Source organism: Falco biarmicus, chromosome Z (genome assembly GCF_023638135.1).
Source record: "Falco biarmicus isolate bFalBia1 chromosome Z, bFalBia1.pri, whole genome shotgun sequence".
In the NCBI taxonomy this organism is placed as follows: domain Eukaryota; kingdom Metazoa; phylum Chordata; class Aves; order Falconiformes; family Falconidae; genus Falco; species Falco biarmicus.
In genome coordinates, this window is record NC_079311.1 from 28,209,095 (window position 1) to 28,235,489 (window position 26,395).

Consider the following 26,395-nt stretch of genomic DNA (forward strand, 5'->3'; position numbering starts at 1 on the left):
GCACTTTGAAATGTAAACTTTAGCTTCCTTGTAACATGTAGGTTTTGGTATCAATGACATTTTAAGGAACAGTTTTCAAGATTTTGGAATAAAATAGTGAAATACAAATTTATTTGATTAGGAAATTTTGATCTTCTATAATTTGCATTTTGTTGATGTTGATTAGATTATGACTGCAGAACTGTAATGCATATTTATTCAGAGGGCCCGCCCTACTGATGATAGAGTGCATCAAGGACAGCTATTTTGTTTAAGAAAGCAATAAATATTATTTTAGGGATAAGTTAATAATGCAGAATGTTATTAGGTCATGCACAGTTTCTAATGGCTGATAATTTGCACCTTCTATGTGTGTATATGTGTAGATAAGTATTAATATATATAAGCGTGTCTTGCAAAGCATCTCTTGCTGGTATGGCATGTTTGTTGTCCATATAGTCTCCTTGATGATTTTCAGAATTTCAGCCGCTAGATGGCGCAGGATATTAGGATTCACAGTGGTTAGGGCAAGGTACGGGGCAGAACTTTAGAGGCTATTATTACCAATTTATTTTTTATTGCAGGTACAAAGGGAGGAAGGTTTCCTTGCCCACTGACTTCTGTGCTGTGGAAAGATGTAGCTTATATTATTATAATTCCATTATACTAATTTGTAATTAAACAAAATTGTGATGCAGAGTTTTGACAGAAGTCCATCCATTTCCCCATGTTGTGTTGCTGTTATGGAAAGAATCAGGCTGTGACCTGAGGTGCCAATATCAGTAAAGTCACGTATTTTAAAAGTGGATTTCAAACTTTTTTTTAAAACTCTTGCAGTAATTGAACTAAACTAACCTTTTGTCCTTGGGACTTCTGTTTGCTTTCTTGTTTCTTTAGCAAGCAATTTCTAGCTAGTATCCAGTCACTAGGAAAAATGCATTTTAGAGAAAATTAGTTCTGTCAACAGTAAACCAGCACAAGCCACAGTTTCTCATTTCCTGAAAGGCAGAGGTCAAGTTTCAGCATTCTTTTTCCTTTGGTCATCTGCCTTTGGTTTTAGTAAGAAAATTAATTTCATTTTATAAACTTTATCCTGTCATCGTTATAAGACTTCAGATATTCACCTGCTATTAGTAATCCAGCAATATTAATGTAATGGTAGAACTACTAGCTCAAAGTGTGTCATAGAAAGTGGAGATAAAATTCCCTTATTAACTCCTAAATAATTTGAACTAAATCTTTAGTATTTTGTGTTTAGGAAAAAATTTGCAAAGCGGTCTGAAATTCCACTCTTCAGTCAATAGTAGCAGCAGCCACTGCATATCAGTTGCAGGAAGAAAAGCTGTGCCAAATTTGTTTTACATCTCTCTGATAAGAAAAATCTTGTAATGCAATTTTCATGTTCAGTAAGAACTGACAGAGTGAATATTCACAGTTAATGGCTTGTCCATAATTTATGTGCTGAAATTTTTTTTGCAGAGATTATTGTGGGAGTAACATTTTAAAGTAACTATGACTATCTGAATGGGCTGTAATCTTATACAAATAACCAAAGTAAATACATTTCAAAAAGTGACTGATGTGCATTGTGTATATTTTTAAGTACGTAAACAGAAACGGAGTTAAAAATCCTATTACAATACTTCATTTAGGTATAAACATTAGAAGTGTCTAATGTCTGGATGGGACATACAAGGTTATCTCTTTGTATGTACTAAAATGTAAATAAATAATGAAATGCTATGAGTTTTTCTGTTTAAAGCTAGGTAGGTTCCTACAGTCCTCCTTATCAACTGGTGACTAGCCACCTGCTTCTCTCTTCCAGTAGGATCTTCTGGAGTTGTTTAAAGAAGTAAAAAGGTTGAGCGTTGAGCTTCACAGCCAACGGTTGATGCCAAAATGGCACAGAGTAACTGCTCAGAGATGAATTTTGTCTTTAAGCAGCAAAGGTATTTATTTCATGCAACGTTGGGGAGCTAGCCAATTTGCACTGGACAAACTAGCTCCAAAGTTTTCAGTGAAAAGTTAGGTATTTTATGCAGTTTTCGTGAGAGGTTACACAACATCTTTACATACATACTCATTTAATTTTGACACCTAATCATTCCATTCACAATAGGTGGGATCTAGGTGGAGTAGACCTTTCAATTTTCTTTGTTCAACGATCTCCTGACTTGATGGTCTCCTTATCTCCTTCAGGTGCCCACCTTATCTTTTCTACTTGTTCAGAGTACATTCCTTTCTCAACACAAACAAAGCATCACCCAGAGCATTGTACCATAATCATCCTGACTAATCTTTTTATTTTAAGACCTTGTTCTGTTTCTTGTTGTTTCATAGTGTATGTTGAAATACCTACTGAAATAATAATAGGTATATGAAGATGATACTGATCTTGCATTAATGTATGGTGCCTCTCTTCAATGTACTGCAAAACCTAGCAAGCTGACATGTTGTTTATATCCAGGGATCATACAAACTACTGAATTAAAAGCACTGAACTGAGATTAATTGGTGCTGAAGCACCTGCTAAGTGAATAAAAGAGCTTAAGCAAAAGTCTAAACAATCTTTTGTTAGCAGTGGTTTCATTTATCAACTTGAGATGATCCAAAGATTTTGTAATTAAAATGAGAAAGTATGTGCTGGGAGAAATATTAATACAAAACTACAGAACCTTGGGGTTTTTTTTGTTTTTTGTTTTTGTGCTTGTTTTAGTTTTTTTGATAAGCAGATGCCAATGGTGGCCTGGATTTATGAACATGCCAATTAAATTTTTAAGCAGCTAATCATAACAGTCTGATGCATTAATTTAAAGCTCAGGAAAAACTCTAGTGAAGCTAGATTGCTCAGGTAATTGAAAGAGGCTATGGATCTGTAAATTACTCTGCATTCTCTACCATAGCATTAAACCATGCAGTAATGGAGATAACTCTAATTGATAGAACTGAAAGGCAGGCTGCTGGCAGCTGGCTTTGCTCCAAGCAGTCCATTTAGGATATCTCAATATACAGTCATTATTGTGCTTCTACTCAAAGTTTTAGAGAACTCCTCTATAAACTTCTTTACAGCATAAGTTCTTATCACATTTTAAGAGCAGTTGGCTATAATGTATGTCCAATAACATATATAACTAGTTAGGCTGTAGCATCAATAATTGCACTTTATGGATTTTAAAGACCCCACTGCCATCTGAAAAGTAATTATTGCATCATTCAGTTTAGAAGTCTATAGGTTACAGATGTTATGGCTAGGAGCTCACAGCTGTGAGTATAGGGCTCTCTTCTAGAACAGTAGCAGAACCACAGTAACTTCTTCATATGATTAAATAATGGATTGCATGGCGGGATTCATGCATGAGACTCTCAGCCTCATTCAATGTAAACTCCTTGAAGTGTTTTGGGAAGAAGTGGTGATGTCTTTTCACGGTCTTTGAGATGACTAAGGAGCTGAGACCTGCAGGTTAGCAGAGCAACTGAGGTTCTCCCTTATGTATAAGAAAATTGATTCTACTAGCTCTGTGTCAGCTCCTTTGTGATACTGAGGACTGCTGGCACGTTTTATACTTCTGCTATGTGTTTTCCTCCTGCAGCAGTGTATATCAGGAAGCCATCAGATCAGTGCCAGGAGTTAAGAAAAACTGAAACCAAACAACAACTTCCTGCTGACCACACACACATGCTGTTACCAGAATTTGCATTAGTTAAGGGGAGATCATGGAAGAACCTGGATACAGAACTTTTCCACAAAATCTTGATGACTCATTGGAATTTCTCTGTTTTATTGAGTGTTGTTTTTCTTTATTAAGTGCCTTCAAATATCTAGCAATGTTCTGATCATGCTGGGAAGAGAGATATATACTCCTTTCTAAGGGGAAAGCTCTGATGAATCCCTAACCACATGGTGACTCCTGAGTCTCGCTCTGTCATGTCCCCTTCATCACTAGGTGTTTGCACATCCTTCCTGGAGACAGTTACAGGCTGAACTGCAAAGAGCTTGGGGTTTGTAGTGTGCACACCTCAGGAGCATTTAGAAGAAAATAGTCGTTCTGGTCTGTCAGGACTGGGTGTTGCTGCTGTTAGGAAAGGCCATCTGGAAAAGTAAGTTCCCATTGTTTTTGCTTTTTCACAGACCTTCAGGACTGGTATTGCACAGAAATGAAAATGAATTATGGTGTAAAACCAAACGATAAATGTTCTCCATGAAACTGTACAGTGAAGAGTTGCAACAAGGATGCCAAAGATTTGCTGAGCGTAGCATCTTGTATTGTCTAGAGCTGAACCTCTGACGTGTGATTCAAACTTCCCTGATGTTGATAAAGGACCATTTAAGGGATATGGAAAGTATCCCTTGGAAAATATCTATGGACAGCAGATGTTATATTCAGTTGTATTGACAGGTCTCCTCCCAGTTCCTTGCTCTGACCCTACATCTTCCAACAATGTTCTCTTTTTCAGGGGCATTTGCTGCAAAATGAGGTCCTTTAGGATCAAAATACTCAAATATACATGCTTTGGGTTTTTTTTTCCCCCATGGAAGGCATACTGAAGTTGAAACCAGTCATCTAAAAATATGATGGCTTTAAGTTTCTTTTCAGTGGGACTGAGATACTCCTACATTCTTTGAAAATTAGTGAACTATCAGAGCACATTGGAGGTGAAAATTAAAATAAATTAAATCAAGAATGTTTTAATGAACAGAAAAAGGCTTGCCAGTTTTTTAAAATTAGCTTAGATGTCTGTTTTAATAGTATGACACATTTTGTGAAGGAAGACTGTCCATGACTTGGAGAATGCTTGTAAGTATTTGTTACATCAAAGACCTCCATTTTGCTGTCTTTTTTTTTTTTTTTTTTTCCGAAAGCAAACAGGTCTTGACCCGTTTGAGAGTATGCCATTTACTTTTCCTTGGTACAATGGCATGTTTTTCAACAAGGCTGAAGTAACTAAATAATAATGAATTGCAGGCCAGTGTAAAAAAGAAATAATGGAAGCATGCTAATACTTAGGACCTTGCAGCTAGAGTCCATTTTTCTAGCTAGCGAAACATACATTTGTCCTTAATGTTCAGCAGTTATGAACTTTATGCTATTTATTTACAAAACTTTGTGAGAAGGTTATGTACTTTATAGACCTACTAAAGCAGACAGATGAACAAAAGTAAGAGTTTGGTCACATCAAAATGGTGGCCTTGATAAATAGTATCTTCCCAACATCTGCTTTGTTGTTGGGTTTTTTGTGTGTGTGTTTTTTTTTTTTTTTAAATCTAGGCCTACTATTCTAACAAGAAAATGATGCATAGTAATGAAAAGGATTCTTTTCCATCTCTGTGAAAAAAAGGAGGTTTGGGATGATGCTATATGGTCTGTTTCCAAAATTTTGATTTGTAAAAATTTGTTCCCAAATTAACCTGGGTAAGGGTGGTAGAGAAAAGCTAAATTTAATATACTCCTGTCCTAACTTCAAAACGTACTGTGCAAGCCTGTCATTTTTGCTTCTATTTCCTCATAACTAGGTAATATACCAATTTAGTACATAAATCAATCACACAATTAGCGTAAAATCTAGTATAAAACTGGCACATGTTGAGTTTCTGATACCTCTGATTAATCTCTTTGTAACACAATTTATTAGAGTATAAACTTGTCCTTTTGACTTCCACTTGTACTCAGAGCTATGGCAGCTGCAGCACATGTAAAACACGGTGAACTCTACTGTTCAGAGTTTAGGTCCCACTAATTCTATTGCTTTAAAATTATTACAATGAGTAAGACCTAAGATTATGCAAGATGTGATTTGAACTTCAGGTGACTTTCATTTGTTGTGGTTTAATCCCAGCTGGCAACTGAGTACCACACAGCTGCTCACTCACTCCCCTCCCCAGTGGGATGGGGGAGAGAATCAGAAAGGTAAAAGCAAGAAAACTCATTGGTTTGAGATAAAGACAGTTTAATAGGTAAAGCAAAAGCCGCGCATGCAAGCAAAGCAAAACAAGGAATTCATTCACCACTCCCCATGGGCAGGCAGGTGTTCGGCCATTTCCAGCAAAGCAGGGCTCCATCACGCATAATGGTTACTTGGGAAGACAAACTCCATAATGCTGGATGACCCCCCTTCCTTCTTCCTCCCCTAGTTTATATACTCAGCATGATGGTGAATGGTATGCAATATCCCTTTGGCTAGTTCAGGTCAGCTGTCCTGGCTGTGTCCTTGCCCACTCCCTGTGCCCCTCCAGCCCTCTCACTAGCAGGGCCTAAGAAAGCTGAAAAGCCCTTGACTTAGTATAAACATTACCTAGCAACAATTAAAGCCATCAGTGTGTTATCAACATTATTCTCATACTAAATTCAAAACACAGCACTGTACCAGCTACTGACAAGAAAATTAACTCTGTCCCAGCCAAACCCAAGACAGTATCCACACCTTATTCCATACCATTTTATATCATGCCACACTTTCCAACACATCCCCATTAACTATCACCACAATTCCCATCCTTTGATTTAATACCAGTCTGTGGACCACCACTGTACAATGTCTGTAGAAAGTTCACAAATGTCCACAAAATGTCCACTGAGTTCAATTGGTGCATGACTTTGGTCTCTATCTGTTATGGTGGGCACTCAGGACAGGAGAGGTTGTATTTGCATGGTTATTTGGCACCAAAATCAGGATAAAAAATGGATAGTCCATAGAAACAGAAAACAGTCATCCGTTATTCACCTTCTGCATGCCATGCATCGTTTTATATATATTTGTCTTAACTTTCCTCAGTCATCTCTTTTCTACATTAATGGGGATTATTTTGTTTAGTCTTTTCCCCTAACAGATGTAATCATCCTCTGAACTTTCTCTGGTTACCATGTCAGGGGCTATAAACATAATACCTCCAAGCAGCAAGAGTAAAGTGCAGACAAATACCCATGCATCAACAATCAAACAGAGAGAAGTCTTTATGCACTATCACAAACATGAATTTACAAAATGTGTTACAACACAGAGATGATTTTACAATTCAGAATCTACTTCAAATACTAGTAGGTTTATTGCCAATTCAATGAAATGTAGTCTGGTGACTTTTGAAATCCATTTTAGATAAAAAACCCTTCATTTATTTGGTGCTTTTCTGAGAAATTTACAGAATTAAATTAATACTTGCTAATTTAAGTTTCATTTGGTATTAATCCTCTGACTGTCATATTTTCTTCTTGTTGATGTGATGTCTGTGCTATAGTTAACTTAGCATAGCCTTCAAATGGTTACTGATTGTGCATGCTTCCAGTAATGTACCTCCCATAGTAGTGCACTTCTTATGGAGGCACATGGTCTTGATAACTAGCACATCATGAATGAACCAACATTTTGTTGTTTTTTTTCTAGATGTAAGTGTTGCTTATCAAGCCCCGGTTAAGTACTTATCAGTACTTTGGACTGGCAGTAACCACATATGTGAACCTTGACTCATTACCTGACCATAGAGAAGTTACTTAACTACATGTACTTTACTTTCTGATCAATAAAACAGTAGCAGAACCTAAAAAAACCCCTCAAACCTCTAAAATCAATGAATAAGAAAATGCAAAAATGGATGGCTATGTATTTACAATAGCAAGGCCTTTAATTTATATTTGTTGACCTCACAACATGAAGTACTATGTTTAAACTCACAAATATGTTTATATTTGGAATTTTTATTCTGCAGGCAATTGAGGGCAATTCCATTTTTTTTTTTTCTTTTCAATGACTCTGCTACTGTAGATAGCAATGGGAGGAAAAGGTCAGCTGAAGCCGGAAGAATTTTTTCTGTAGTGAAAGATTCAGTGCTATTTACCTTATGACAAGATGAAGGATGCTGGAAAAGTTCAATGTACAGTTTTTCTTCCTGCTGAAGCACATTTTCTTAAACTTATTTTAAGCTTTATTCACATGTGTGGTGGTACATACTTTATCATGACTTTAATGTAATTTCTGCCATTTGAAAATCTTGCTAATCACATTTATAATCCATATCAGCACAAATGGGAGTATATGCTCTATTGAAGTGATATTCTAAATGTTTATTGCCCATCTCTTAACTTCTTGTAAAAATTAGAAAAGTGTTAAGTGTTGTTAAGAAAAACAAGGCAACACAATTCCACAAGGCAACAAAAAATAGTTATAGACTTACAGGAAAAAGTGCCGGTTTAGCTTTGCATCCATTAGGTCATAAGACTACATGGTATTATAAGTCAGTTACAGAAATGTTTGAGCTGGCTGAAGTCTACGGGGCTTATAAGAAAGTGTAGAAAGGCACCTCACAGAGATGGGGAGGAATGATACCTTCATTGTACAACCACGGGGCTAAAGTAAGATGTGAGCTCAGCCCTACCCTCCCTTAGGGCTGTGCAACCTCGTGGCTTTGTGACTGCTGGTGTGTGGCAGTGAAGATGGCCTCCAGGTCATGCCAGTAGAGGCGAGGGAATAAATTCTCCTTGTAAGTCTTTGTATCTCCAAAACTGGTGCAGTTTACAGGGCAGACAAGACCTAGCCTGGATGGGTTTGCTGTACCTGGTTGATCGTGTGTTTTTGGACTGACAGTTCCCTGCTGCTTTAGTGGTGTGAAATTCCTGCAAATTTCAGTCCTCTGGTGTCCAGAAAGAGTTGTCTTCCTTCTGTCCAGCTTGTGTTAATCTTGACATGGTATTACAGAGCCAGTTTGAATTTGATCTGTTACTGATCATTTCACTCAGCGATTTGTGAACTAGCATGAAACGTCTCTCCCTAGGACCGTCTTGTTTGGCACAGTTAATCAGCAAAGGAAGGATGGTGGGTGGCCCTCAGCATTTTATGTTTAATTTACTGATCAGGGTCAGAATTAGCACTAAGGATGAGAGTAGCTTGCTTGTGTTGGTAAAAAAAAAAGATGGTATTCATGTTGTTCACATTGTTTTATCATGACTCATAGATTAGTTTCTTTCTAAACCCATTAATTTTGTGTCACTCAGATCAGTTATTCTTAAAGACCAATTTACTTTCAATGAGAAATTAGTAGGATGCCTGGAATTTTTATTGTTATTTGAAACAACCATTTTAATTGAAACTACTCTTAGTCTTTTTTTTTTTTCTTCCCCATTAAATTCCATATGTTAAAATGTCTTACACATGCAAAAATATTTTGTAATGGCTAAGTATTAGCCAGGCTCCAGATCTGGATAGAATGGCATACAATTTGTTATGGATCTCTATATTACAAAAGAAGACTGAAATGCCTTCTACGTTAGTTTCACTAACTAGTTTTACTCCAGCAGGACTGGAGTAAACACAGGCAGAATGGGTCTGGTCTGCAGGTTTGTGCGGTTTTGTTTGGAAGACTGATGTTACAGTATGCTCTTCCTTGTAATGTATTGCTTCAGAGAAATACCACAGCTAAACGTAATGAGTAGGTGAGTGCTTTTTTTATTCCTGACAAACTAAGGGAAAAACAATATTGCTGGGTATGGACTCTGAATGCATGAAGTAATTGATGTAAAATAAATTGCATGTGAAGTCTGAAATACAATTATTAAAATCCTCATCTTAAGAAAAGTTTTAACTAGGCATTAATTCTAATATATGTACATGATATATAAGAAAAAAATACAAATTTCATTATCTGGGCAGAAATAATAAATTCAAGAGAATGCATTCTTTGACGAGTGAGAGTGCTGATATATACCTACTTAAATGGTGATATAGTTGCAAACTAGTGTTCAATCTTCAATTTGTTCTTTGAGTATTAAACCAATTGCTACATTGTCCTTGATTTCAAAACACAGCTACACTGCTCATCTTAATATAGCTTAGTAGGCATTGGCAGATGCCAAGATTTGTCTTGCTATGGAAACCATTGAAAAAAAATCTACTGATTGTGTTTTTCAGGTTAAAAAGTGAAGGGATCATCATGGAATTTATATCAGTGTTTAAAGTTATGGTCTTTTGAACAAAATCTGGAAGGAATCTGAGGATTTCAAGCTATGCCTTACCTTTCAGTGCAGGTTAGCAGTCCCTGTGTTGTTTCATAATACTACATTATCAGAAAATCCCTCATATTCCTACACCAATTTCCCATCAGTTTACCACTTGGTATGCACTTAAAATTATAAATGGGGGGGGAAAAAAAATACTGAGACCTTCTTTCCCTTCTCCTTTTTTAGATTTCTTTGTCTGAATGTGTTTGTATCAGGAAGAAGAGACTCTAGCTCTCATGTTTTATTCTTCCAGTGCATATTCCTGTAGGATTGCTCTGCTTAGATCTTTTTCTATCACTAACCATTGACTTTGATTAAAATTAATCCAAAACTACTGCCAAAAAAATTCTGACCGGGGCTGCGAGAGGCGGGGGAGGGAAGGGGGGAAGCCTTGTCCCACCCTCAGCTCCAAACTTTAGTCTCTGCAGTGGTAATCCATATATATATTGATCTGTATAGAAGATTCACTGATGATTAATAAATGCCTTGTAATAAACACCTCTGGTTTTTTCTATAAGTGTCCTAGGAGTTTATCAGTGTGCAGTCATAAATTACTATGTTTAATATTGGTAGGGTAATTTTTACTGTGGGAAAAGTGTTATTCCAAGTACTTGCTTCTGCATACAGAATTTAGTTCCTCAACATGGGACAGTGATGGAAAAGTTGGAATTACTTTTGTACTTTTACAATCCTGTCCTTTGAACTTTTATGGGGGAAAAGTCTGCCCAAGAAAATCTGAGTGGCATGCTTGTCCACGACCGATGGAAATCATTGAAGTCATTAAACTTTTCAGTGTCTGATGTCAGATATCTGCATTTCTTTGTCCTCCAGAAAAATTGTCCCAGCTTGTGATCTACAAATTCATGATTATTCCACAGTATGATGAGATCCCTAAGCTTCTTTTTTCCTTTGCTAGTAGTTTGTTTTTGTATTTGGCTATTACTGGTGATTGATCCAAATTGAAGATTAACTTAAAATATCCTGGGGCCATAACGAGGAATACAACATACATGTGGAATTCAATTCGAACTGCTACTTTGACCTATTCACTTTCAGCGGTAGGCAGTATGTGCCGCTTTGTTTCCGAGCGCTATTTGAAGTAGAGCTTGTAAGCGACCATCGGGTGTCACTGCTGCTGCTCTTTATAAAGGCCTGCTCCCTTGGATATCAGCAGAGTAGGCCTGGAGAGTAATTTAGGGAAAAAAGGTGCGCACATTGGTTTCAAGATCTGCATTTTCCTTTTTGCAGCATAAGAAGGAGTAAGACAGAAATTCAGACAGCAGTGACTGGTATCAGTAAAGGAAAAGAGCCACAGTAACTGAGATGTAGTTTCCATAGAAATTCTGCAAGGTCTAACGTGTATAGTTAAATGCAATTACTCTGGGATGATATTGACAAGTTTATCATAAATTTTTCCATTAAGGAACAGATCTCCACTTAAGATAAATCAAACACTTGTTTGATTGTTAAGGGAATAAAGATGTATGCTGTCATGTTGCAGTTCTTAAAATAAAGACAGAGTTTTGGGTAAAAAAAAGGAAGTGACAATCCTGAAACTGTAAGGCAGTATTAAAATTAAACTTACAATATTTCACATGTTCATTAGTGAATGAGTGCCTTACATCACCAACAAGCACAGCAGGTGGCCTGTGGACCTTGAAAAGCTGACATATTTCATACTGTTAGAATCAGATGTGGTTTCATCTTGGGTTGAAAATAAGGCTTTGATACCATAGCATAAGTACATGTGATCCAAATCATTACCTTCAGGCTTTTCTGTATCTTTGCACCTACTCAGAGGTACTTTGACTTTCACAAGATTTGGTTCAGGCCCAGAAGTCTGTTTATATGGAAATGCTCCTAATGGTCCAAAATATATACTGTAGGTCAGGAAGAATGTATTGTTTTAATGTCCTTTGTAGCTGAGAAATCATATCAACAGCATACACTATCTATATTTGTAAAATACGTACAAAGTGTTTCTAAAAATGTATGTGGTTAGACTGTGTTTAATGTACCTTGCATTTATGCATCTTTTTGCAGTAATAAGAATTTTCTGTATGAGCTTTTTCCTTGCTAGTAGTGAAACATTATCAGAGAAGATCAACACTGTAATTTTGTCATATTTTTTAGATCAAAGACATGAATTCTGTATACAACTTCAATATTACTAATTTGCATGGTCTTAAGATGTTTGTAGACTACAGTGAAATGGCTTTTCTTAATAATTTATAAGTTTAATATCTTTCTCTTCCTTTCATGAAGTTGTATAACTCTGTGTATGCGTCTATGGATGTTTCTTGCATGAATAATGACCTGTTTAAATTAGCATAATATGGTCTATAAAATTTTATAATGCTTTTGTCGTATATTGGGAGTCAGGGTAGTGCTACTATTCTTGTTTTCAAAGGAGGAGAATTCAATAAGTAAATGCCAAAACCTTTACTTGTATTTACATAAAATGTTTTAGGAAGAATAAAGAATTGACCCTGATATTAAAAAGCCCAATGAATTTATGATTACTGGATGTTGCCACTAATTATACAAATAGCAAAGGCAGGGGAAAAAAACCCCAGAAACTTTTTTTCCAAAGGGACTTTGAAACTTTGGCAATAGACAACTATTACAGACTTGTAAAATAAATTGAACTGGGTGGGACCTCTGGGGGTTTGCTGGTCTGACCACTAGCTTAAATCATGTCCATAAAAGGTACAGTAGGTTGCACGTGATCATAACCATTTGATTTTTAAGCATTTCTAGGAATGGGATACCATAACTTCTCTAGGCTACATATTGCAGTGTTTGACCGCTGTCATGGTAATAAATTTCTTCCTTACCTCTGATCAGAAAGTATCACTGCTGGACTGGGAAGCAAAAAATGCCATTAAAAGGTTCTGATGAGTAGGTAAACTCACAACTGAGGATGAAGTATGTTTGTGTCAAGCTTGCAACTCCTTCCAGGACAGCAAAAATTACATGGCAATATGTACTTTGTTTTCTCATGCAGTAACTCAAGAGTAAAACACATGACATTCAGCAACTATTATAGCAATCCAAGATGGTAGCATATAATTTATTAATCACAGGTTCTAACAGATACAGCTCCAGTAAGAAAATTAAAGTCATATTCCACTAAATCTTAAATTAAACCTCTTCCCGATGGAATAATTTAATTTTATAGGAATCAAAGAAATCAAGCATAAGACTGTGATTTTTTACAAGTGATTCAGGAAATCTTAGCACAGTAAGATTCTTCCAAGACATACAACATTTGTTCTGCTTGACTCTGCATTTCAAAGAAAAGTAATTAGCCAGTACTTTCAGCTTTTCATCAAGTTCAGGTTTCAGATTTTCTTGAAAGGCAGCTCTCTCTTTGGGGATAACATGGAGTAGGTCTACAGAGAAATTGTAATATAAGTATTTCATGCTTTTGAAGACTGTTGGTCTAATATTCCAAAGGCCAACTTCTGAAGATAGTTCATAAGTGTACTGTTTTAATCCAAGGGATGACTCACTTCCTGCTCCATCATTTGGGGTGTTGGAGGAAGCAAGACGCACACTTTTCACCAGCAGGAAGCTTGGAATGTTTTCACAGATTTTAAGTGTGCTGTGAGATAAATGCATTTGATACAGAATTAGAAATAGGCTTCTTACTTCCTGTTAGTTTAAACAAGGGATTTTTGGTGGGGTGTTGTCTATTGCTCATGTCTGTTTCAGGCATCTAAGAGTTCCTTATGTCACTGAAATGTATTAATAATACAGTAACAATAAAACATTGATATAGAACTTCGTATGATTGAACATTAGAAATAGTAACCCTTTTAGGAGAGAAACAAGGAGATAAATGAGATCATTAATTTTCCCACCAGACCACAACAACCATTTGGAAAGTGAAAATGCTGGAAAACTTCCAGTTGCAACTTCTACATAAACAGCAATATACTTCAAAACTTATTTAACTTTGGGGAGTCTCAAGAAGATAACTGAGTGTATGATTCACTGAAATGGAAACTGTATAAAATACATATGGAAGTTACACTGGGATGCACATAATTCATTTGCATTATTTTTATACTATAAAATATAATATACTCTTGTATATTATGACCTGATGTTCATAACAGTTCTGCCATTTGACGTCGTGACATTCTCAATGTAATTTTCATGACCTGAATTTCTTTAAATAATATTTCCAGTTGAGCCTTGGACTTCTTTTGGTGTCTTTCCTTTCCAGGTCTAGGAGATTCCTTTTTCTTTTGTATTAGTACAGTGTCAGTGCACTACAATATATAAATGACCTAAAGGAGAGCAATGTCCAAAATTTGCCAGAATTCTTAGTATGAAATTGCCAGGAATTTTATTTAATTTTGGTGATATTCATATTAATTTTATCAAACAAAAATACTGCTCAGAAACTAGACATTCCAATATCATGCTTTGTATGGACCAAAAGGTCTTCTGTTCACATGGGGTTTACATCTTGTTCATCTTTATACTTACTATATAATCCACACATTTAACTGGATGCTGAAATTGCTATCAAATGGCCTGCATTTTTCTGCCCTTCATACAGCAGAACCTTTTGAAGGTTGTTTAAACCAATATTGTTTTTAAAACACAGTATATGCTGTGAGCCATTGTCTGAAAAATGAACACTTAGAATATTGACTAGGCTATTATGTTGGTACTATATTCAGGTTAAAAAAGACAAAGAGTGTTTAAGGCTTTGTATTTCTCTTGCATGTAAACAGTGATTATGTGGTGTAGTTTTGCCCAGACATCTGCCAGCTGTGAAATAAACGGTAAACAACCACCACAAAATGCTTAGGTGCACAGAGAAAGTGTGAGGGAAGGAGAAAAAGAGAGAAAAAAAAAAGTAAATTGTAGTAATTATTCAAAGGTTTCTTTTTATCATTCTGGAAATCGTTGATCAGAGCGGGTAAACTGGGGATTAGAAAGCTAAATTTGTCAGATTTAGAGTGTAAGAACTTGAACACTTTCAGCTGAACTTCAAAAGGTACCTGTAGAAAAGCTGACATTTCATCAGGACAATTTAATGCATTCATGTCTGCCTATTCCTCTGAAGCTTCTGTTTTCTGTGTAAGGTCCGTGAAAATGATAGTGTAAAAGGATCTCACAGTAACAAGTTATAAAGTAATAAAATAGCAGATTAACTTAGATTTTGATAAACAAAAAAGAACATACATGAGGGGATTACTTACCTATTAAAAAAGAAACCTTATAAAACCATGCAAAATGGGTGACTACTCAGTTAAATTCTCAACAAAGCTTATACAAACTTGTTTTTTCCATTGCTGAACTGCAGAATTCATTGTCCTAGGACATTCTGGAAACCAAAGCTTCCTCACGTATTTCATATACCTACAACCTAATGTCATGATGGCTACTTTTCTGTTTTAAAGATAATCTTTAGTGAGGGTATTGTGAAAGAACACCTGGCTTATAGGAAAATGTAAATGCTAACAGAGTGGACCATGCTGTAATCTTATGCTAACTTCCATCCTCAAAAGAAGATGGAAAGTTCAGATTTATGATGAAGCTTGTCCTTCAGGAAGGTTGTTCTATCTCTACCTTGAATTTTTGTTAAGAATCAACTCCTGCTCTTCAAACTTCAATCATTAATAAAGACCATATAATATAAGCATAGGTTCCAAAAATGAATACTGTACATGTGTATCTTGGCAGTTATAGATCTTTCAAAATTACTCTGAAATGAACAGGCAATACTGTCTCCACTCTCTAGTCCTACATAGGTACAAAGGCATGTGTTAGCATGTTCATCATTATTAGAGACAAGATTTATGTTTATGAATGGAACAGGAAATCAGAAACATGAACTGCAACTTTTCTCAAAAACCAGGGGATATAGGAGAAGCTTATAACAACCTAAGCAATGATGGTGAGGCAGACAGGCCAAGCTACAGCTAGCAAGACTACTGTAGTGGTTTAACCCTGGCCAGCAACCCAGCACCATGCAACTGCTTGCTCACTCCCCTTCAGGCAGCGGGATGGGGAGGAGAATCAGAAAGGAATGTAAAACTCAGGGGCTGAGATAAGAACAATTTAGTAGGCAAAGCAAAAGCCACACACGCAAGCAAAGCAAAACAAGGAATTCATTCACCGCTTCCCATGGGCAGGCAGGTGCTCAGCCATCCCCAGGGAACAGGGCTCCATCACGCATAATGGCTATTTGGGAAGACAAAAGCTATAATGCCAGATGTCCCCTGCTTCCTTCTTCTTCGCCCAGTTTATATACTCAGCATGATGTCATATGGTATGGAATACCTCTTCGGCTAGCTTGGGTCACCTGCTCTGGCTGTGTGCCCTCCCAGCTCCCTGTGTCCTTCCAGTCCTCTCCTGGCAGGGCCCAAGAAACTGAAAAGTCCTTGATTTAGTATAAACATCACCCAGCAACAACCAAACCCACCCATGTGCTGTCAGCATTGCTCTCATAGCAAATCCAAAGCACAGCGCTGCACCCACTACTGAGAAGAAAACAAACTCCATCCCAGCTGAAACCAGGACAAATACTGAGGCTGGTTCTCTCAAAAGCTCCAGTGGAATGTATGTGTTACTAAGAAAGATTTGCATTCTATTAAAATAGCATTTTGTATAAGAGATTTATTCTTTATAAATTTTTGTATATCTTTTCTTCTGAGATTTCTGAGACAATAATAAAGATGGCTGTTCCAGTGCCAGTCCAATGTTCTGTTGTGAATTTTCCTGCTGATTCATATTTTAGTGGTCTTACCTTTTTTGACCTGTGGTTGTGAATGAGGCATTCACAAGGGTGAAAGGGTAAGTGTCCTAATTTCTGACTGGAACTGAGAGATGTGGCAACTCAAGACAGGGCTTAGTGCTTGGAGATGGACAGGAGTGGGCTGTGCCTCACAGCTCCTGAGGAACCATCAAAACTGTCTGATGGTTGAATAAAGCATCTGAATAAAATGGAAAAGTTTAGTAAAATTAATGCTGTGGAGACATTTAGAAATGCAGCAAATCCCACAAGCTCTAAACGCTTGAAAATATTTTTGAAAAAATGTTTTCTTCTAAGCTTTCTCTGCTGCTTTGTTGAAATTAATGTTCCTCTTAGAGACCTTTTGGTCTCAGAACTTGTATTGTTTTTCAGCCTTGGGGTCATGATTGCTAGATTATTGTTACTAAAAGCTAGAATCAGCTCAAAACCAGGTTAATTTGTTTTCCTTTGTTTTTAATTTGACCTCTGTTATCACATAGGGTTTCTAACACTCAATTTCTTACTGCATCACCTTCACATGGGATTGTGAAGTAAGTTGCTATGCCCAGGGAGGTTTGAATGATGACTGAGGTTCACCATTAATTCAAAGACGACTGACAAGTAACAATGATTTTGTTTTATGATCATATGGATATAAGAAGGTAAACTGCTGACAGAAAAGTCTGTGTATACTCAAGGGATATTTAACAGCATTCATTCACATCAACTTGCAGGATTTAAAGGGGATAAAAAGAAGCTCATGATGTAAATATTTCTAATGAGGTGGGAAGTTGTCCTACTTTCTGTACTTCAGAAAAGTCCATGTTCAAAGAGTTCTCTGGCCTATCTTATTAAAGAAACCAAATAATAGCTCACAGCCTTCTTATTACTAAGTTGTGGACCCCTGTGTCATCAAAATCTAGTAATAATAAAAATCCCTTTGCATTTTCATGCTTATTGTGAAGAAGGTCTGTCCTCCAGGACAATTAAAATTTTCAAAAAATTGTAATAACACTGTGGTTTAAATTAAAGTGTTCACAAGACACTTTATAGTTATAATCAGTTTTTCTTCATATGAAATAGGCTGTAGGGGTCTCAAATTTATTACTGCTAGCAGGAGGTCACAGTATTCTACTGCTTCGTTAATTGTTTTGCTTCAGATATATCACACTTCTTAATATCGCTTGGCAAAAGTCTTTCCTGTTGGTCACTCAGGATGGGGCCTACTGGTGTATGATCCACATCCAGAATACTCAGAATGACTTCTCACAAGCCAAATGAATACAGGGCTGATTCCCTGGAAGAAGGGAGCAGTGCTGCCCACAGTTGAGGCCTGTCCAGATTTTGGTACCCACTTTGGTTGCGAACTCAGCTGTGCAGTGTTACTAATCTTTATGATACGCTACTTTACTGTGATCTGAAAAAAACTTGGTTTTGAAACCATTAAACATGATTTATCACTTTATAACACCTGAATACGTTTGAAGGTTTCTCTATTCCTATTTGATTCAAACAAGGTCTGCTATGGCATGTTTTCAAGGAGTCAACTTCATACTGATCTTTTAGAAGGAGGAATTGCAAGATTCTTTTGCTACATTGATTACCTTCCTCCTTCTTCTCTCACAGACATGCTGTTCTCTGCTACTTCACTCCTTACCTCAGATGCAGAAAGAAAAGTCAGGTTTTCTCTCTACTGGTTTGTGCATGGAGGGCATCATAAGTATGCTACATGAAAAATGTGACTCCTCTCTAGGCTGCTACTACATGGTTGAGAAAAAAACCTAGTTTCCTAAATGGCCATTTGTAATAGGAGGGCTCTTTGTCTATTTATTTCAGCCTCACAATGTCTTTTTCTTCAACAGCTCCATACACAAAGGAAAAAAGACACCATCAGGAGGTAAGTTAAAGCCAGGAACATGGATGTGAAAGTCCAAGGAAGGAATAAGTGCTTAGGAATAGGCTGGTGAGGAAAAAGGGCTAAAGGCAGGAAAAAGAGAAGCAGAGCGTAATTGCTGTGAAGAAAAGGAGAATTGCCCAGAAAGAGGGTGCAGACTCTGGAGCTGGACCACCGTGAACAGCTTCCAGAAATGACAGAGTGAAACAAAGGTTCAGTGAAATGTAGTATAAGAAGTTGGGAAATTTAACTTTTGGCATTGCAGGATTGGGAGTGTAGACATTTTGAAGCTATCATCAGCTAATCTTGGAATGCATACACAAATTTTTGAGACATTTGTTACAAAGATGACATTTTTATTAGCAGGAAGTTGGCTACAGCCTTGTTAAAATTTAAGACTGTAGCTATGGCTAGAGAATTATAAAGCTGTAATGATATTAAAATCAATTGACATGGATTTTAAAATAAATAAAAGGTTTAGGCTTTTATAATTTAACCGTATCTAAAATCCTCAGTCCAGTAAGTAGAGTTGGGTGCTTTAAGAGAGCCCTTCCTGCGTTCATTGGGTGTAAGCTCACAATGTGGCAAGAGTTATGTCAACAGTCCTGCATCAAATCTGAATCCTTATTCCTATTTGCTCACACATACAAGAGCCTATGTATTGTCTTCCTTCCACTGAACCTCTGTAGGGTGAAGCTGGCTCTCTTCTCTGCTTTGTTACTGGAGACAACTATAAGCAGAGATGAGATGTACTTGCTCATGCTCCTCATATTCTATCATTTTGGTGTGGGAATGGTGTTTAACACAGTCTAGTGAATCACACTATTCAGGCTGAGCACTGGCCATTACTGCCACTGAAAATCATACCCTGTGAACTAGATAATGTCTTATTGGAGTACTGTCCTGCAAGACCCTTTATGGCAGTTGAGCACGGCCATGTCCATAGTTTACTTCTATGATCAGCTTGGCTTCTGTTGTCACTTTACTGCTATGTTGAAAATATATTTGTTGACTTCTGAAAAGAGTAAAAATAATATACAACCTGCAAAACCCAGAATTTTCAGCAAGCTCAGCAAAGGCCAGATTAGAAGGACCTCTGAATTCTAACAGTGGATTTGGAATTATTAGTTGCGTGGTTTAGCTGCAAAATTTAAAAATATTTTTGTTCATTTCCACTGCATTGAAACCAGGAGGATTAATATTTAATGCTCTTATGGTGTAAGTCTATCTTGTAGCTTCAGGTATTAGTGATGTCATATGTTCAATGAATACATTTTTTTCTGTGTTTGAATTTTCTAAGTATGAGCTAAGCAATGGTAACTATATGTTCCTTCAATTAAAATATATATTATTACCTATACATGGGTCACTACCAAGCACGTTACCGGGAAGTGACACTTAAACCGATGCCACTGCTTAATGTTATGAACAGTGTGAAATTGGAACAGAAAACCTTACTTCAATGACAAATGAACCGTAAAAAATAGCTGTTGAGCTTTGATGTTTTGAAGTATTTGTTCACGTATTTTAAAATGTTCAGATAAAATGCAGTATTTGAAATATTATGTGCAGCAACATGGAAGATAATCAAACAGCAAATGTTTCCATTTGGCAGTTCAATCACAAATGTATGTATGTGCAATTATGTCTAATTATAGAGTGGGAAGAAAATGGAGACATATGATGATTGCAACATCATAATAACAGACAGTTATTTAACATGTACAGTTTTCAGCCTCTGTTGTGACTGTCTTTTCTGATGAAGAATGAAAGACATGTTGGGTTTTTTCTCCCTTTGAAGCACACATCACACAGAGCTAGATTCTGAATTCTTTTCTTACTAACAAAATGTATTCAGTGACTTGTTTTCAAGGTGACAAAGGAAAGATGACAAAGTGAAATTGCATCAACTGTGCAGCTATATAGTTTTTTTTTATTTTTTAAATGACAGAGTAATATGTATGATTCTTAGTTTGCTACTCCAACCCTTGACAAACATTTATGACTCTTAGTTGGCTGTTAATTACCCTCAAGGTTAACTTGCATGACATGCAGCTAAAATAATCCCAAAGGCTTGAGTCCCCAAAATACTAGTTGTACCATGTAGTAGTAGGTAGCATTCTTAAGGGTATTAATACCTGAGAACAGCTTTACAGACTTCCAACACAAATCATTCAAATGGTGAGCACGAACGAATATTCAGGAATCAGCCTAAACTGACTTGTTAATTGGGACTGTTAGTTCTGCACTGTCATTTGGAGAGACGAAGCTGTCTACAATCTTCCTGTCAAGAAAATGAAGAAAACCCCCAGACCCTACAGTGGTGAGAGCACTTCTCCATGCGTGGGATGACCAACAGGTCAGTCTGTTTCTACGTCCTGTCCAAGTCCCCCTAAATGGCAGCTCTGCTCACATAATTTACTGTGATCCACCAGCCTGCTGGGAGTGCACTCCATCCCATCCACTAACAGGGTCATTAAATGAAAGTATTAAATTGGGGTCACTAGCTGTGTGTTATCACCTCGTGCTGCCCAGACAGAAGCAATTATTTCCAAGGGGCAGGAGGTGATGGACGGCTCATGTTGAATTCATAGCCTGCAGCCGTTAACAAGTCGCTGCTGTTGCTGCTTTGACAAGAGGCAATGTGACAGCTGACAGTGACATCCTGACAACTAAATTTTCTGTGCTTTTACTGTTCAGGGCAATGGCAAACCTCAGACACAGATTTTCAGTAGTCCTTAAAAGCCTTTAAAATGTAAACAGTTGTTTTTTCTTTTCCTTTCTGTCTGCCTTCCCAATGTGTTCTGTGTTCTCTCAGCGATCCCCTCTGCTGATCTTGCCAGCCGGCTGCTTGCACTGCCCTGCTAGATGGGGTCCCCACTCAGGCTTGCTCCCAGAGGGCCCCCCCCCATGGAGGGGGTCTGGACTAGAGTGCTTCCCGTGGCAGGATATACATGCATAAAAAACCCTGAGACCTTGACTGAACTGGAGGTTTTTCAAATTCTCTGTGACAAAGAATAGTTAGTATTTTGTGTCTGTGAGTGCTTTGTTCCAAACATTTTGAATCTCGTAAGTCTTCCCAGAAAATGCTTATTTTCTAAGGCAGACACTGGAAAACAGAAAGAAATTGCCAAGGAATTCCCAGGAAAGTGGGGTATGATTCTGGATATCATCAACTATGGTAAACATTGGACAAAACTGGTAATCTGGGTGTTAATCAAAAAGAAAGGGAGCTCCTGGAGAAGGGTAAATGTGGATGAAATGTTTTGGCAGCTTTTTGTTCTTTGTTATTTATAGTTGGCTCAGATCATGATTTGGTCACTGTTTGTGGTCTTTAACTCTCAGAGGAAGGAGAGGTACAGAAAAAAGAGATTTAAAAAGGGGTAAAGGCACATCTGAAGATGGAGATAAAGGACAAAGAAAGACCTATTACTGATTGTGGTAGATGCCTGATGGAGTTAATGGAAGAGCTGTATGTAAACTTTTGAGTCTGGTCATAAAGGAAATAGAAGAAGACATGGCAGGATAGTAGTTTGTGAAGACCAGAGCTTTATTATTGAAGGCAGGGGTATAGTGTTTATAGTGCAATGGATTGCAAAGGAGATGTAAGAATAATGCAGGAAGGCAGTCTTTCTGCCAGAATTACTTCAAGAAGTGTATGGTGGGGAAGACTTCACTAAAAAAAATGTTGTGGGGGTTTTGGCAGATTTGGACATTGGTCAGACTTCTGTCATTCACTATTAGTTGAGTGGTTTTGACAGAGTATAATGGAATGATGGCAGAATTAAATTTATCAAATGAAGATTAGAAAATAAATGTACTGTCAGGTACGTCTGGATGTTTGTAGATGTGATGGCTTCAAATTCACTTACAAGACAAAAGGTGTTGATGGTTTTGGATTTGACTTTGGTAAATAATGAGTGATACAGAAGAACTGTATTGAGTTGCAATAATTAAAGACAGATCCACTGTAAATAAAAATAAACAGACGGAGGCCAGTATGTCAGCTGCAAACAATGTCTCAGGCATTAGAGATCAACTTTGTATAGTCGAATGAATGAGTTTAAGTCCATAGGAAAGTGGTTACATCAAATATGCAAAATAGCTAGAATTTGTACATTAAACAAAGGAGAAAGCCTGAAGTACTTGCTGCAGCAAAGCCAGGGACTAGCAGAAGTCTTCAGAAATGGAAAAAAGATTTTTCTCAGCTTTCTGAGATTAGTTTTTAGATCTCAGATATGTGAAAGGTTAGGAATAACATAAAAACTGCTGAAAGCTGAGTCTGACCTTGCAAAACAAGTAAACCCAAACCCTCAATGTTCTTCAAATTCACCAATGTTTTTCACCAATAAAAAGAATAAAGGGAAGAAACAAGGTTACTATCCTGTTAGCCTAGAGATTTGGAGAAGTCTATACAAAGTCCTAAAACTGGATTGAACTTTCATCTAGGACAATAGCACTGAAAATAGGAGCTAACCTACAAGAATAATAGGGAAAAGGCTAGAATATAAAAATTGCTTCATCTATGGTGGAAGTGAAACAACTGAATGTTTTCAAACCAGATTATCTAACCTTTTCCCTTGATTACTAAAAGAAGTACAGCATATTCCTTCACCACCTGTGTTGCAAGCTTCTTTGTAAGGGATAGTGTGTATTTCAGAAGAAGCACACCTAAAAGAATTTGGACCTCTTCCCTGCATTTTCTTTTTCCTTAGGAAAGTAGAAAATTTCCAGGTAGTTTTATACCTTTCATTAAATAAAGTTCAAGGATTCCTCTAAATTACAGTGCCTTTGTAGGCAAAATAGCAATAAGATCATTAGTCTGTTCTTAGCTATTTGCAAGTTTAATGGAACTTTTAAGCAAAGAGAAAATACAGACACAGAAGTAATGAACTGTGAATTAAAAAAACAACCAAACAAACCAGACAAAAACCCCACCTCATGGCCTAACCAAAGGTAATAAAAATAATTCAGAACATTTCTTTGTAAATATATTTTGTAAAGACTTTAAGGTGCTTAAAGAGGAAATTACATTTGTCTGCCATGAAAGGAAATTGTTATGTTGGAGGAAAGTTACAGGCAGAATTGTTCAGAGATCAGTCTTGTGATTAATACAATTTAATATTTGCATTACAGTCCTTGGCAGAAGAGTGCTAATGAGGCTTGCCAATAAAACAAAGTTAGTCAGCATCATCAAAAAGAGGGATGAAAAGCTGGGTCACCTTGTGAAATAGTCTGCAAGGTATGAGATGAAATTTAGTAGTATAACTGCTTGGTCATATGCTTAAAGTGTGGTAGTAAGAAAGTTTGTTATTAAGTGAAAGCTGTCGTTTTGCTGAAAATGACAAAAGATTAGAGGAAGCTAGTGTGACAGCTGGTAACAGAAAAAGTATGAGCCAACAGTCATGAAAAAGGATATTTTCAAGAAAAGGAACAACGAAAACCTGAAAGATTCCTTGCTAGCATACTATACAGTTTTGTAGTATGAGAGTGTTTATTAGGCAGGGTTTAAGAAAAAGGAATTATGTTTTACACAGGCATAGGTGAATGTGCAACCTCTTACGAGCAAATATGAAAAATCTGTGAGTTGTTTGGCCTAGTAAAGTGAAGGCATGACCTCTAGAAAGGGACAAGGACTAGTTAAGCTATATAACAATACTGGTAAAAGTGTAAATAAAGTAACCACATTTAAGTTTCAAAAACCAGGAAAATATCCAACTGTCAGAAATGGTGGGAGGTTCTGAAAAAAAGTCCAGTAAGACTAATGGGAGCTGACAGTCTAAGTACTTTTAGGGTATTCTGATCACTTTGTCACCAAGCAGAAGGTGCAACAGGCTTTCTAAACATGATGAAGCGCTATATACAATTGTTATATCTATTACATATCTATTAACTAATTTGAATTTTGTTGAAGACCTAAATGTTCTCTTTCATTGTAGTTGTTCATGTATTTATAACCATTTTCACGTTTTAATCGTCACTTAGTAATTAGCTACTTTTCTGCTTGCAAATGGATTCTTTTTTCTGCCCTGAGCGACTGAAGACAAAAGGGTGTCAAGCAGACCAAATCAATGAATATTGTGTAACCTTTTTGACACCATGATAACTTCTCTTGAATTCCTCTTTATCTTTTCAATTTGTTTTTCTGTTTGCCTCCTCCTTCCTTTTCAATGAGATTCCTTTCCCCTCTTCTTCCACTTATTCACTTGCCATGCTGATACCTTAACATTTACATTTTCCGCACCTCTTCTTAACAAATCAGTAGGGAAATTGTTAAAACCTCAGGTTTTATAGGTTTCACACCGAAAAGAAACCAGGCACCTTGCACCTTAGAACAGTACTTTTCAGCCTGTTCGTAGTAATAAAAAGTCTATGACAGTACACACTTCATTTACATCACAAATTAATTTCTTAAACATGAAGATTAGAATTTTTACTTTTCAAGTAATAGCTCAGTTTTCAAAGAAAACTTTGTGGTATGTGCACCTAGTCTGTATGAACTTGTAGCAGTTTTTCTGACCATAGCAGTACTTTTTTTCCAGTTGAGGTTCATGAACTATATCATATGCTACCCCTAGTTCATACATGAACAAATCAAACCATGAAGTTTTCAAAAGACACTGAAGCTTAGTATAAATCTATGAAAGATGAGATACTGACCCTTCTGGAAGTAGCATTCAGAACCTAAAGAGTCTCAGACTGGTGACCATTCTAGTATATGAACAGTCATAAGAGAAGTCCCTACTTTCCCATAAGGCATTCTTATAATTTATCTCAGTTAGATTGATCATAACACTTTGCTTGCATTTTTTTTGGATTGCTATTGCAATCCAAGGTTAAAATGAGATCTTTTAAATATTCAGCAACATATTCTTTTCTTTGAGAGAGATAGGATTGCAGTGATTGGTAAGATTTATCTTTGGGCAGTGCTGTCTGTCCACCTCAATATGCTGATCTAATAAAAAAATATGGAACAAGAGATTAAACGGTGCATGCCAATTCAGAGAGCACTGAAGAGTTACACTGGCCATCAAAAACCATTTTTTTTTTTGAGGATGTAATTTAATTTTCATTCATATGGACAAGAATATCTCTCGAAAAATTGTGGTTCTCCCGTTTTTCTCAGCGCAATCATGGAAGCAATAAACATACAGACAGAGCTGCTGAGGCTTGGTGCTGAAGGCAATGATTTAGGGAAACAATCAGCATTTAGAAGAAGAAATTAGAAAATAAAATAACTTGGTGTGTCATAATGTTTTTTATGATATATTACTGTAGTTCATGGACATGATCTCATTTAAATGTGGATTGTTTGAAAAGTATTTAAATGCTTTTTGCATTTTCTATGAGCACTTCCCACAGAGATTTGGTAATAAAACACTGACTTAAAGTGTTAAAGTTTCACTCACTTAAAGAGTGACTATAAATCTGTGCTAACATACCATACTAAATTCTGTAAATCCATGGCCTCTAGGAAATTTATTTGTTAGTGAGAGTAATGCTGAATGACTGCACATTCTCGTGTTATTTAGAATTTTGAATCAGGGTATTATGTTGACACATGCTTGAGACTGTTGAATAATTCAGAATTCTGGTTGTATATACCATTCATTCTGATGATCTGAAATTATAGGTCCCAGGAATCACACTTTCTGACCTGATATGCCTCTGAAGACACCAAGGAATCATCTCTTTCATACTGAGACTTGCAAGGCTTCCTCTTGTCCCAGGTCACTCTACTGACTGCAGATCTGATCACTATCTGAAGTCAATGGGAACTTT